Here is a 15,316-nt window from a genome sequence, read left to right as displayed (position 1 = left end):
AAACAATTAAAAAAGAGAATCCATTCCCTAATAAATTCTCAAAAGAGGATATTTGTTCCTACTAAAAATTAAGAATTGATAGTGATAATTCAAAATTAAAATATATCTATATTATAACAATACTAATTAAATGTAAATGAGCACTTCTTTTATTTTTTCAGTAATATTCCCATCCCATAAGTCTATACATTTCCAGTTAGTTTCATGGAAGAGAATAAGATTTTATCAATCACCACATTCAAATATGTTAGCGGAACATAATGATAAGGTTATGTTAATATCCATGTTGACTCTCTGTATCCATTGGCAAGTATTATGCCATGTATATAATACATATTCAGTAAATGTTTAAGTGGTACCTTCTTTTGATACTTTGTAATAGTTATTTAAGTCCTCAGAAGGAGATGAAAATGCTAGCCTCAAATCATACAGAACAGGGACAGAAACAGCAGAACTTGATAACTAGACACAGTATTGGTAGATGTTAAATTTGGGATGGAAAGATTGGGAACACTACTAAGGCTATTTTGAGCTCAATAGTTCCCCACTACTTCTTTCTACCTGGTATTGTTTTCTTTTACACATGAAGGCATTGCCCACATCCTTTATACACACCAGCTCTGTCTTTGCTGTTAATCTAATTCCTCTGCTCCGGACCCAGATACTCACAAGATTTTACAAATCAGCCACTAGTCTTCATTCTTTGCTCTTTGCTGCTTTCTTGGGATACCACAAGAGCACTGGGCGAGTGGCTTTTTCTGAAAGCCAGAAGGGTTTTTTCCTTCGGGAAGAAAAAGTGGATGACTTTTTTCTTTCCTTTGAATAGTATTTCTTCTAAATGGTATGTCAGTTTAGTGATAGTAAGAGTGAGGATCCAATGTCCCAAGATAGAGCAAGATATAGCCCAGCTAAATGTTTTGAAGGCTTTCCTTAGAGTGCTGGCAATGCACTTGACCTACAGCTCCCCTGCTATTCCAATTACACTCTGATTTTGAATCAAGAAATTGAAAATTGTTCAGAGTTGTGCAAAGTTCTGTGAGGCAGACAGACAACTTCCAAGGCAAATGATCAAATGGACAATTTGGTTCTGTTTCTCTTGTCCCTCAAGAAAAAACGTGAATCTGGGTTTCCAGAGGGTAATAGCTAGGGTGCTAAGAGATGGCCAGGAGCCCTTTACTTTTGGTGATGGCTAGGATAAGAGAATATGAGAAGGAAGGAAGGAAGGAAAGGAGGAAGGAAAGGAGGGAAGAAATGAGGAAATTAAGAAAGAAATGAAGAAATTAAGAAGGAAATGAGGAAATTAAGAAGGAAACGAGGAAATTAAGAAGGAAATGAGGAAATTAAGAAGGAAATTAAGAAAGGAGGAAGGAAGGAAAGGAGGAAGAAAAAGAGGAAAGAAGGAAGGAAAGGAGGAAAAAAGAAAGAAAACAATACATACATATATATGTATATGGGTCTATGCCTTTCAAGGCATCAGTAGGAAATAAAATATGATTTAGGGGGTATATAAATAAATGGGCATCTTCTTTTAAATATGTGTTCTTTTCATGGAAGAATTCCACACAGCAAAAATAATAGAAGTTGTTTCAAAGCCCTAAATGAGATTTGTTATGAAAGTAGAAGAACACAGATGGCCTGCAATTATTGATATTGTATCACAAAAAATTCTATGAATATACTATTAAATATAATTGTCAATTAGTGCCTATCATAGGCTTAGAAAAAATGCAATTTAAAGAAAATGGTGATGGTTCAGATTTTCAGTGACGTCTTTAGTTAAAGCAAGTTTAAAATAGCAGTGTAAATAACTTTGGGATCATCTGACCTATGATATTATTTTCTTCTATAAAAGTCTGTCCAATAAAATCCATTGTATGATATAATAACAATCATTACTGCTATTACAGCTTGCTGGGTTTTTTGTCTGAAATCTAAATAGACTACTAATATTAATCTTCAAAAATGAATATTACTTTTTCTTGATTCCATAATGTTTATTGGATTTTGTTAAGCATTTGAGGTTCATAGGTTCATACTTCATATATCATACCATGTCATATGTGACTTGTGTAATATTAGTCATAGCTTGTATGCTTCTATAATATCATTAGGTGTAAAAAATGCCATTTTTCATGGGAAAATGGAATAATGGGAAAATCTACATTTTCCATGGAGGAAACAATGAGGGAATCATATGGGAGAATCTTGATAAGTAGAGATTTATGCAAAACTTTTTCACCTTTCAACAGATATTTAGCGGGAAAAAACTATTTTTTGATCCAGTCAAAGTTGTGACTTGCCAATAGTCACATCTAATAATGGTCATCTCTGTGTGTATGTGTATATGTATGTATGTGTGTATGCAATATATACATATATATGTATATAGATATTACACATGTTTATTTTTTCCTATCATATACTAATTGTATAATTATAGATAAGACATTTAACCATTCAAGAACCCCATGAAACTAAAATAGAATGAAAGTTGTAGAAAAGTTAATATTCTATGTAAATGTAAGGAATTTCTACAATATTATGAGTTCCCTTCCAGTAAGTGCTATAGAGGAATAGAATCCTGAGTTGGGACTCAGGAACACTTTAGTTCACATGTAGTCTCAGGCACTTACTAGCTGCAGGACCCTGGCAAGTCACTTAAATTCTTTACTTTTTGTTAATGCTGTAAAGTTACCCATGTATATATCCTGTAAATAAAAGGCTATTAAATAAAAATAAATAAATTCTTTACTTTTATTTCCCAAGATTCTGGTGAAAATCAACTGAGATAATATTTCTATAGTACTTAGCATAGTTCCTAGCCCATAATAGATGCTTACTAAATGCACATTTCCATTTTTCCTTCAGGTTAAAAATTTTAAGTTTAGACAAACGAAAAAAAAGGAAGCAAAAATTATTATATCAATATCAATACTCACTTATTATGTGATATTAAGCACAATATTTTTTTAATTTTATAAGACTAAAATCTGAGGTGTTGATTTCTTCCTAGACACTATGCTTGTAATTCAAACAGCCCACTACCAAGTGAATGCTGGTACTTGGAATATGGCAAATGGACAACTGATTTTCAACCTCCAAAATAGAATTCTAATCGTGTGTGTGTATATGTGTATGTGTTTATTTAAAAAAAGACTCTATTCGAATCATAACTTTCAAGGTTATCAAGCACTAAATTTATCTTGTAGAGCCCTACATTTTGTTAATAAATAGAAATCTAAATGAGTTAAACGACTTTCTTAAACGCATATTGGTGGTATCCGAAGTAGGTTTTGAACTTAGGACCTCTCACCTCAAATTCAGTTCTAGGCCTAAAACATACATTACAACCACTAAGACAAATATTAATATGACATATTTAAAATATTTATTTTTAATATGATTCACTCTGTCAATATGAGGTGCATCTTAGCCATACATTTAATTGTAGACTGTAGCACATGTGTAATCAAAGATAGACAATACATATTACTGGAGACAGCAAAACAAATTAAACTAATCCAAAGTATAGTTTTAAGTCTGAATTATACAATTACAATATAAATGATAGATTCCAACAAAACATTCAGTTTTAATTTTTGTAATGACCAGACAGGGACTTGATTATCAAGCTACAAATTCAAATTAATTTTATGCATTTACTGAGCACCGTTACAATTAATATATGATTTTTAAAATACATATTCCATGTTGTTGTCGTCAAACATTAGTGTGTATTTGATATACTTTAAGACAAAGTTTCTTGTAAGTTATATGTCAGAAAGCAGACATTAGGCCTTTAATATCATCACTATCAAGTCAGTTCCTCTAAGAGTAATCTCATTAGCAGTTCATGAAAGGACAAATGGAAAGTACATGTGTGTGTGTGTGTGTGTGTGTGTGTGTGTGTCTCCTTTGACATTTCAAATGGGAAATTTAAGTGGAAATCCTAAAATATTTTTTGCATTTTCTCTATGATGTTATTCCATCAATTAGTCTTTCTACCTGTACCATCTTCACTAACTCTCCATTTTTTTCCTCTTTCCTATTATGCCCACAAATATGAACAAAGTCTTACCTAATTTGGAAAAAAAAACCTACTTTCATTCTGTCCTGTTTCATCTAATTACAATTCTATGTCTTTTACTGGGCTACATGGAATCACCATCCTTTCTTTATTCTGCCACCAATGATCCAGAGTCCTATGATGGTAAGTTCTTGGAGAACTTATCTGATTTTTCCAGTATTCATATGTCTTGGCTTGTTTTATAATATTTCATGCTGACAATCATCTCTTCGCCTTCAAAAACCTTTTCCCCATATTGTTATTTCACTACAGATACATCCTGCTTTGTATTCTTAATTAGCTCATTTTAAAAAATCTTCATTGAAATAACATCAGAGGGGATCTTAGTTTTACTGAAAGAACATTTAAATAATCTTAATGGCAAAGACTCTATTGATTTTCCTCATTTTTGTCAGTTGCATATGGCAAAATGTCTGTCTCTCTCTCTCTTTCTATCTTTCTCCATTTATCTCTGTATGTCTTTCTCTCTCCATTTCTTGCTATATGTCTCTGTCTCTGTGTCTCTTGCTCTCGCTGTCTCTGTCTCTCCGTCCCACCCTCTCTTCGTGTGTGTGTATGTGTGTGTATAGACATAGATAGATATAAATTATGTTTTATATATATATATATATGTGTGTGTATATATACTTATATATGTGTATATATGTATGTGTGTGTGTGTATGTATATATATATATATATATATATATATATATATAATATGTGTGTGTGTTTCTTGTTAAATGTTTGGTTGTTGTGGTTCAACTGGCTGCTTGGATTGACTAGATCCCCAGTAAGCAAATTGAAATTCAGGAGAATTATCACTGTAGGATTTTCACAAAACAGAGTCAGAAAACATCCAAGACATCCAATGAGCAGGTATCTGGATGGGCGTGTGAAGAGACTATGTTGTCCATCCTTTCCTATTATATATGAAAGGAAAAGAGACTCAAACTTAGGCAAGCTGCTTCAGAGCACATTGGTCAATGTAGTGGGTATTTTCAATATTATGTTGAGATTAAATTGTGATTTATTCATGAATTACCACAATGTGCTGAATGTAGGCTTCCACGGAGTATAAGATAATTGTTAAAAGCAGATATCATTGAAAGAAAGGGAAAATAAGTACATGTTGAAATATAAAGCCACTTATAGCTTCTGATTAAATTTTAAAGAAGCCATTCTTGGTTAGGAGCAGGGCCAGAGATAGAAGGCAAACAGTTCCACCAGTATTTGGGCAAATGTACATCCTTCAAGTTTGTAACATTTCTTTTAATTCTTCTCATTATATTATCATTGCTTTCCCGATGTATCCAGTCACTTTCCCTAAATTCTAAGTCATGGAACAACTTGGTGACCTAGTACATAAACTACTGTGCCTAGAATCAGAAAGACTGAGTTTATATCCTTCCTTGGGCACACTGGCTGTGTGATCGAAGTCATTTCCCTCTGTGTGCCTCAGTTTCTTTATCTGCAAACTGTTGATGCTTATAGTATTTACCCCCCCCAAGATGGTTGTGAGAATGAAATGAAATGATAATTATATAAAACTTGGCCCATAATTTTATAGCTAAGAATAAATTGTTCCTAGGGGATACAGAGAGCACACTAGAGGACTTCTAATCTTCTTGTCATTGCATAGGTAGCAGCAGAGCGCTGTCCATTGGCTATTATCTCTTGCTTCTGACATAGAATCATCCCATCTTTTCTTTTTAAATGTATTTCAGAGATTCCATAAGAATTGAAAATGCACATATTGAACAATTGACTATATCAAAGATAAGTGCTAGGAATACAAATATATAATTGAGACAGTTCTTCTGACCATAGAGATTATATTCTAATGAGTTGAGATTCCATATAAATGAAAATTTGTGGTTATTTATAATTTATGATAGATGGAAAAGTTAAGTTAGGCAAGGGAGTAGCAGAGAAGAAGTGAGGATCCCAGAGTCATGGGAAATACTGGAAGGGCAGCATCAGTTGAATAATGGCTGAATAAGTTATGATATTGAATGTTATAGAACATTATTGTTCTATAAAAAAAAAAAAAAGATCATCAGGATGATTTCAGAAAAGAACCAAAAAAACATTGACACGGCAACAGCAAGATTATGCCATGATCAGTTGTGATAAACAGGGTTCTTTTCAACAGCAAGTTGATTCAGGCCATTTCCAATGGTCTTGTGATGGAGAGAGCCATTTGCACCCAGGAACACAAATGTTATTTGCTTGCATTTTATTTTCTTTCTCCTTTTTTTCTTTTTATTCTGATTTTTCTTGTCTAGAATGATAATTGTGGATATATGTATAGAAGAAGTACACATTTAACATATACTGAATTACTTGCCATTTAAGGGAAGGGATGGGGGGAAGAAAGGGAGAAAAATTGGAACAAAAGGTTTTGCAAGGGTAAGTGTTGAAATCTATCTATGTATATGTTTTGAAAATAAAAAAAACTTTATAAAAATAATGGAAGGGCAGATAGTTAATACTCTATAAAAGGGGGAGTGGGTTTATTGTTGTGGAAAGGAACTTTGGGCCACCTACACAAGAGGACCTAGCTGGTCTTGAGCATCCTGCTTCTGGCAGAACCTTATCCTTTATGTAATGAGGGTTGGTTGGGAAAGAGGGAATGTATATAGCTGCCTTCAGTGTCCTCAGGTTGGGAAAGGGTGGCAATAAAAGGAAAGTTCTGTGCAACTGCATCATGGAGTCATGGGTTGGGATATTTTGATGGTTGGTGGGCTTTGGCAGTAGAAGGGAAGACTACGTTCCCTGGCCCTGCTGTACCCATCGGCCCTGGTTGTGTGTGGTTCTTTATAACGTCCTACAGCCTAGACATCTCCCCAAACTAATAAGCCAACTTCTTCATTATGCTCTGGAGGAGCTTCAGCATTAATTCATCAGAAAATCTGATATTCCATGACTCAAGGCAATAGAACACCCTCAGAGCCATAATTGCCATCAGTCACCCGCTCTATTCCTATTGATTTTTTGTAATAACTTTCACATCTTTCCTTCCTTTTCTATTTCCCTTGCAACCATCCTTGTTTAGGCCCTGATAACGTCTTGCCAAAATATTTCAATAGTTTCCTAATTTATCTTCCAGTATATATATCCCCTTCCTCTCTCAAATCCATGCAATACACCGTTGCCACATTAATCTTTCTAAAATACCACTTTGCACTTGTCACACCATTACTCAAAAACTGTCAGTGGCTCCTCATTGCCTACTAAATAAACTACATATTCCTAAACCTATTGTTCAAGGCATCTCTCAAATCCATTCCTTCTTGGCTGCTCGTTTATACTTCTCATCTGAAGCCTCTTGGTGACGTCTAACAGGACTACCTCCTTCCACTTTCTCTTCTTCAACAAATCCTTCCCAATCTGGACTGTTCCACCTCTCTGACCATATCATTAGCCCATTCAAAAGCTTTAAATAGCTGTTCTTTTTTGAAGTGTCTGTGTTCCCTGGTTCTACTGTGTAAGTTACTTTGTGCAGTGTCCCTCCTTTTGAATTATTTGTGATTGATAATGTTTTATGCCCTAAAAACACTCCACAAACCTCTCCACTTATCTTTGCAGAAATCTCATTTTCAGTTCATATAAACTCTGTGGCCCATCATTCAAGGTCTTCTAAACTGATTCTAAATTAAAAAGTCACTATAGACTTCAGTCTCATCACTAAATGTAGGTGATTAGGCTAGATTAATTAATGTACAGAGAATTGGACCTTGAATCAGGAAGACCTTAGTTCAAATGTAGCCTAAGACTCTTTCTAGTTTTCTGCTCTTAGGCAAGTCATTTAACTGATTTGTACCTCAGTTTTCTCATCTGTAAAATGGGGGATAACAATAATACCTGCTTAACAAAATTGTCATGCTAGGTGCCAGAAAGACAAAGAGAAAATTGAGATCATCCCTGTTCCTAAGCAGATTATTTTATAATTAGCTGAGACCACAAATAAAGGAATGTTCATGGTTATGCATGGTTTATGGCAGATGGAAAAGTTGGGTAATTGGGTAAGAAAATTTAGGAAGGAAAAGTAGCAGAGGACTTGGCAAGGTCCTTAATGAGTCATGAGGAAATTTAGTGAATTAGCATAGGTGAGTCACCCTAATTGTCAGCTACATATAGCTCTGAGCCTATATTCCAGAGTTTTAGTTTTGAGCTTTATCTCCTACAACTCTTTTTCATTAACTTTCTATTCCAGCTTTCCCTTTGTTTCCTAAAGTTGACCTAGTTTCTCTCCCCATGCCTTTGTTCAATTCCCAAACACTTGGAAAGGTCTTCTGTGAGACCCCCGACTCTACCTACAAAAATCCTTCCCTTCCTTTAAAAGCCTACTTCAAATGCAATTCCCTTTGCAAAGTGATCCCTAGTTTATGCAATTGAAAGTCATCTATTCCTTCATCAAAAACAATTTGTGTGTGGCTCTCCACTTTACACCTCTCAGATTTAAATGATATTTTTTGATGTTATTTTGTTAATGTCTTACCAACCCAATAGACTATTAAGCTTAGGCTAAAAAAAAAAAAAAAAAAAAAAAAAAAAAAAAAGTTTTCATCCAGTTTTACCAAATATGTGTTTGCCTCCAAAGACATTACCTATGAGTTAAATGGATGTCCTAGTTAGTGCTAGTTATCAAGCCAGTATCTCCAGTATACCTGCATTCTCTTTTCTATTCCTTAGTTCAATTTGATTTTATTTTCAGACATGCATTGTCTCCCAATCACACCTTGTCCACCCGCTGAAAAATCAAAAACAAAGTAAGCAAATCAATGAAAACTATTGCAAACATGTGTATTCAAGAAAATTTTCACATTAGCCATGTCGAATATATACAAGTCTGTATAGATATAGAATTTAATAAAATAATTTGTGGATATTTCTCACTTCTAGGTACCATTGGGATGCAAAGATGAATTAGACATACAGAGCTCCTGCCCTCCACTAACTTATGTTCTAGTTGCAACTAAATTTCGGACCCAAATGTTTATATATTGGCTTATATCTTATTATATATGGGCAACATATAACGTACAGACAAACATAGAATTTCTAGGGATTTTACAATCACTCCGATAAGAAATAAAATCACAATGTTTCAATATGCAAATTCTTGTAAAGTATGTCACTTTTAAGTTCTCCAACTAAGACCCTCTGTAAGGGAAAAATAGATAAATATAGTAGGTGCTTTTGACTTTTTTAATCATGATAGCAGTGGAAGTGACTTCTGTTGTAGTCCTTGAGTGTATTTCACAGGTCAGCGGTCCCACTCCACTATAGATCTACGGCCTAGATTAGGGCATAATTTGTTTTCCACTTTACCTTCGGCCTGACGTGCTATTTCATATAATGAAACAGTAAATCAATATGATTCTACTGAGTAGGGACCTGCAAAGAAAACAACTCATGTTCAGCTTAATTATAAACTCATTAAAATAAGTGTGTGACATTCCCAATGTACTGATTTATTCTGAAAAATCAAATTCCACTGAAAGCCCTTTGTAAAATGGAATAGACTGTCTTGAGTACAGTCAACTTGTTGACATAATGGACTATGCAGCTGACCTTTCTGTACTTTTAGTGAGCTTGGGGCCTGTGCCCTGAACCAAAAGGTCTGATAGATTTATCACTGAATGAGCAGGCATATATATAGCAGGGCCCACATGACTTGAAGGATAAATGACATCCATTTCAATTCAATAAAACAAACATTTAGCAAAGTGCCTTCCTTATTTAAGACACTGCTTGTGCTATTAGGGATACAAAGATTCTTATCAAATGGTTCTTACCCTTGAGAATTTTCATTTTAATAGAGTGAAATATTATACAGATATTTATTTATATATAAAATGTATACAAAATCTTTTCAGGAGAGAATATTCACAACTAGAGAATCATGAAAACAAAACAAAACAAAACAAAAAAGCAAATTTCATGCAGAAGATTTAATTTGACAACAGATAACTTTATCCATTGCCAAGTCTTTGTCCAAGAACATAACAAACTGCAATTTCTCATATGATTTCACTGTGAGCCCATCTTTACAATTCCTGTGGGAAAGCCTAAAGCTGAACATTGACTAGCTAAATGTGAAAATGTTCAGAGCTGATGTGCAAAAGGTCCTTACATTCCCCTACAAATACATTGAAAAGTAATGACTATCTTACTTCATACTAGCAGAGCGTTCTGAAGTCATTTGTATTCATTTTTCCATCTCTGTGGCCTCTCGTGATTTAGGAGAGTGCTGTTCTATTTTAGTTGGGTGGAAAGTCTCCAACAGAGGGGTCAAGTGGACTTGTCCAAGGTCATACAATCAATAAATGAGAGAAAAGAGAGCAGGGGCTTCAGCTACTCCATTATCGGGTTGTTTCTGGAAACTAGGAGCTCACTTTGCAAGAGAAAGTCTTTTTGTGTCACCATGCCTTTTATCATATGGGCCATTTTATTTATATTTATTTGGTGCGAACAGAGTATTCTGTAGTTCTGTAGTTTGCCCATTGATTCAATAACAGCCATGCCGTCTTTAAAGAGCTCTCTGTATGAGTCATTTCTTGTACTAAAATAATACCTCTGCATTAATAACCTTTTTCATCATCAAGTAGTATGGGAGGATGGTAATGGGCAGGATGGGGATTAAAATATCAACCTAGACAGAGCATAATAGCTCCCAAATGTTAATAGCTACCATTCCCAAGGAGCAAAATAAAACCTGCCCAGGAGATCCTCCCCATTCTTGCACTTAGCCATTTTTCTTGCTGATCCCTTACAAAGGGTCAGGGACAATGAATATTTTAAACTTGAAGCCAACAAATTTCCTGGGTTATTTATCAAAATTGTTCTCAAGGTTTCTGTATTTGGCTCTTAATGAAAACATCTGAAAAAAATTACTGGTCTGGTAATGATCTTCAGAATTGATTTACTTCTGGAATAATGAAATATTGTTAACTGCTGGGCTGCCTCATTGCATTAAAAGGTCAGCCTAGTAAAAGTAAGGTTGGATTAAGCAGTTGGAGAGAAACACTGGTTTTATGCCAGAATTCAAACAGGTCCAGTTACAGATCTCAGGTGAAAGGACGTCCCAGCGCCAAGAACTGACATAGACAACTAGTCTTTTCTTTCTTATTAAGTTTCTGTGTGAGCATAGCCGATCCCAAAGAGCCAGTAAAATAAAAGAGACACTACAAGGAGGAAAGTATTCCTTAGTCTCAGAGGTAATTGGATTTGGACATATTTATGTTATGGTAGATGAGGGTCAGAGGCTTGAACTAGATTTGAAATGGTGTTGTATTTCTTCCTTACCAAAAGAAGAAAAAGAACAAAAAAGATTTTGGAAAAGTGGTCCCTGGTCATCTTTACTTAGTGATTAGCAAGCTGCTGTGCCCTTCTCACGTCCTTCTTTGAGTGGACTCTCATTCCAAAGATATTCACTCTTTTTCCATAATCAAAGATAGAAGACAATTCATAAATTTCTAGTTCAGTATTAGAATCCCTTACTTGTTCTGATTTTATATTTTATTGACCTTGTGAAAAGTGGAAGGAAAAATTTCTTTTTTTTTCTTGGATTACTAGTTAGCTCCTTGCAATATTGTTAGGTGCCATTGAGCTTTGTTGCTGGAAAAAAATGATATATGGCGTACAAAAGAAAATTGATACTTCATCCTTGTAGAGTAGTAACTCTTTATAACAATGGATATTCCAATACATTAGACTAGGATGCTGTTGGGGGATAAAAAGAGAGCACTTCAAGTTGTTGGCCACATGAGGTCAAAATAAACTAGTGTTATAGGTCGTAATTTGACCATTGGAGGGAGGGGGTGGCAAGATGACTTCTCCCTTCCACTTTCAGCAGTAATTTGAGATAATGCAGTCTTTCATTTAGCTTACTTGAGTCAATAGAAATGTTGGATCCTTAAATTCTCACCTTGTAAAAAGGGGGTGATAATGTGAATATTGCCTATCTTAAAGGACTATGCTGAGGATTAAATGAGAAAATTAGATGGAAAATGCTTTGTGACTAGTATGATTATGTATGTGGCTTATTTTTATATAGAGGAATTAATGAAAGGATCATAGAATTAGAACAAGAAACCAATTTTAAAGGCCCTCAGATCAAGCTTCCTTTTTTTAAGAGATGAAGAAAATCAAGAATATAAAGATTAACCGATTTGCCCATGGTCACAAATCTAGTAAATGTCCGAAATGGGATTTGAAATTATGTCTTGTTTTCTCCAAGTTCAGTTCCATGTTTTCTGTTAAAAATTATAATGTTTTGCATGTGTCTCTTTTCATTATTGCTTTGTTATAAGATATACAAATATTGGCTTTATGTATTCTATGAGGAAAGAGTACACATACTTTTTTTCCCCCTTAAATGGAACATCAGGAGGAAAATGTAGAGGAGATAAAGCAAAATGAGCAGACAAGCATACAAAGAATGAGTGTTACTAATTGTAGTTTTACATCTAAAGATATTTTTCGGTGTTGATGGGTGAGCAAAACCCACCTGGGAAGGTTTTCACCAAACAGGTGGTCATTTGTGAGCAATATTATTAAAGAAGAGGAACATCATTAATCAATGATTAATCAAAAGGCTTGCAGAAAGCCATCCATATTGAAAGGGGGATTCCATATAGAAAGTAGTATGCTCAAGAGTCAAGGATGAAATCAAGTCATGGTGCAAGTCTGAGATCATAGGATATTAGAATTAGTATGAGAAGATGAAGTATTCTATAACTGCCTGTCCTAGTGATATTCCAGAAAACTGATTCTTGTAATTATATAGACTGTGTAAGAAAGAGGAAATGTGTATAAATGTGTGTGTCTATATAGACACACACACACACACACACACATATATATATATATACTCATATACAGATAAATGTGTGTAAATATTTATATATTTATTTATTTTGGGAAAAGACAATTGGGGATAAGTGATTGCCCATAGTTATGAGGCTGGTAATTATTCGAGTCTGGATTTGAACTTTCATTCTTGGGACACCAGGACCAGTGTTCTATCCACTGCGCCATCCAGCTGCCCCTTTGTATATACTTCCTACCAGGAAGCTGACTTTAACTAAGACAGGAAATTTAGTTCACATATCCTTCTATAATATGATACTGACCAGAATATCTGGTCCTTAGGCAATACTGCATGTATTTATATGAGCATTATGATTGTAGAATGAATAAGAAAAGGAACATGAATAATGGTACTGATGCAAGAGGTGGGAGATAAATAGAAAGACAAATCTTAGGAGAGTAGAGGGTCACATGTTGGGGAACTGAGGGGGAGTAAAGGGGAAGCAGGAAACAGATGATAGTCTAAAGAAGAAAATTGGTTAACTTGGTTCTCCGATCACAACTTACATGAGGTAAAAGATTTTCTGCAACTAAAGGAAAACCCAAGATTGGCCTGTTAGACATCTTATGGGTAGGGGGAAGTGAAAGCAAGAAAATGAGGGCATAGAGCCCAGGAAGACAGAGAAAAACAGTTCTGTTTTAGCTAAAATTATATTATTTCTCATGAACATGGATCCAGTTTCCCAGCTAGCTCATGTTTTCAAGTCTAGCCTAGAGTTTGAGAGAGAGAAACATAGATACACAAAACAGAAGGAGAGGGAGAAGGAAAAGGAGAACAGAGAGACACAGAGAAGACAGAGAGAGGGAGAGGGAGGGAAGAAGGAGGAAGAGACAAAGATAGGGAGTGGGGAAGAGAGAGGGAAAGGGAGGGAGGCAGTTGAATCAGTGGAGAGATGACATGATTTTTGGGGAACTGATGAAGTCACTGAAAATGTAGAAAAAGGCTCAAACAAATGATGGGGGTGTACACAAAGTTAGACATGATGATTTAGCAAAAAAAAAAAAAAAAGTTTGAGGAGAGAGAAAAAATAAGAGAATCTAAAAAAAAAAGGAGTGTCACACAGAGATAAGGAAATTGTAGTAAAGAGGTTAAAAGCAATTTGGAAAAAAACAATGAAATTGAATTAGCTATATAAGAAATCATTTATGACTTTGAAAAAAAATCTAATTTTCTGGGTCACAATCCATTCTCCACCCTTGTGATATGCAATTTTTCTTAATTATTTATTTTTTGGGGGAATTTTGCATTCTAAATTGTTTCTCTGCTTCCCATCCCTCTTCTATCCCTTGAGAAAGCAAGCAACATGATATCAATTGTACATTATAAGTCATGCATATGAGCCACATTGCAAAAGAAAATACATGAAAAAGAAACACAAGAAAAATAAAAAGAATGCATGATCCAATCAGCATTCAGAGTTCATCAGTTCTCTCTTCTCTTCTCTTCTCTTCTCTTCTCTTCTCTTCTCTTCTCTTCTCTTCTCTTCTCTTCTCTTCTCTTCTTTCTCTCTCTCTCTCTCTCTCTCTCTCTCTCACTCTCTCTCACTCTCTCTCACAAAGGTGGAGAACATTTTCATTGTAGGTCTCCTGGAATTGTTCTTGGTCACTGTCTTGATCAGAATAGCTAAGTCTTTAATAGGTATTTGTTGTTACTGTCCACAGTGTTCTGCTTCTGCTCATTTCACTTTGCATGAGTTCATTTGTTTTTTATAGGTTTTTCTTTCTTTTCTTCTGAAACCATTCTCATCAGTATAGATAATATTGCTCTTGGTTTTATATAAATTCTGCTTACCTTTTTTTAAAATCCCTTTATTTATATGTTTATGCTTTCTATTACTTTTAATAGGATCAGGTATTGTATTTTGTCAATTTTTTTAAATTTTTAATCATATGATTTTTTTCTTTTGTTATTGATATAATTATGTTAAAAGTTTTCCTAATATTGAATCATCCTTGTATTCCTGATATAAATCCCACCTGATCACAGTCTTTGTGATATATTGTTGTAATTTCCTTATAGACCTTTAATTTTTTGCATTGATATTCATTAAGGAAAGTGATCTATATTTTTCTTTATTTTGTTTAGATATCAAAATTATACCATTTCCCCAAATCATATACAATATATTGTGATTAATTGTTCTTTAAATATTGGTAGAATTCATGTGTAAATCCATATGTTCTTGGAAAGTTTTCTTTAGAAAATTTATTTTCCCCTCTTTTTATTGTTTTTTTTTCTGATTATATATTTACATTATTTTAATAAACATTTCTTTACGAATCTTTATAAAACATTTCTTTAGGAGAGAACAATCAAAGCAAAAAGGAAAAACTATGAGAAAAAATAGGAGAAAAAGGAAAAAGGAACAT

Source organism: Sarcophilus harrisii, chromosome 6 (assembly GCF_902635505.1).
Source record: "Sarcophilus harrisii chromosome 6, mSarHar1.11, whole genome shotgun sequence".
Classification (NCBI taxonomy): Eukaryota; Metazoa; Chordata; class Mammalia; order Dasyuromorphia; family Dasyuridae; genus Sarcophilus; species Sarcophilus harrisii.
This window is presented reverse-complemented; position numbering follows the sequence as displayed.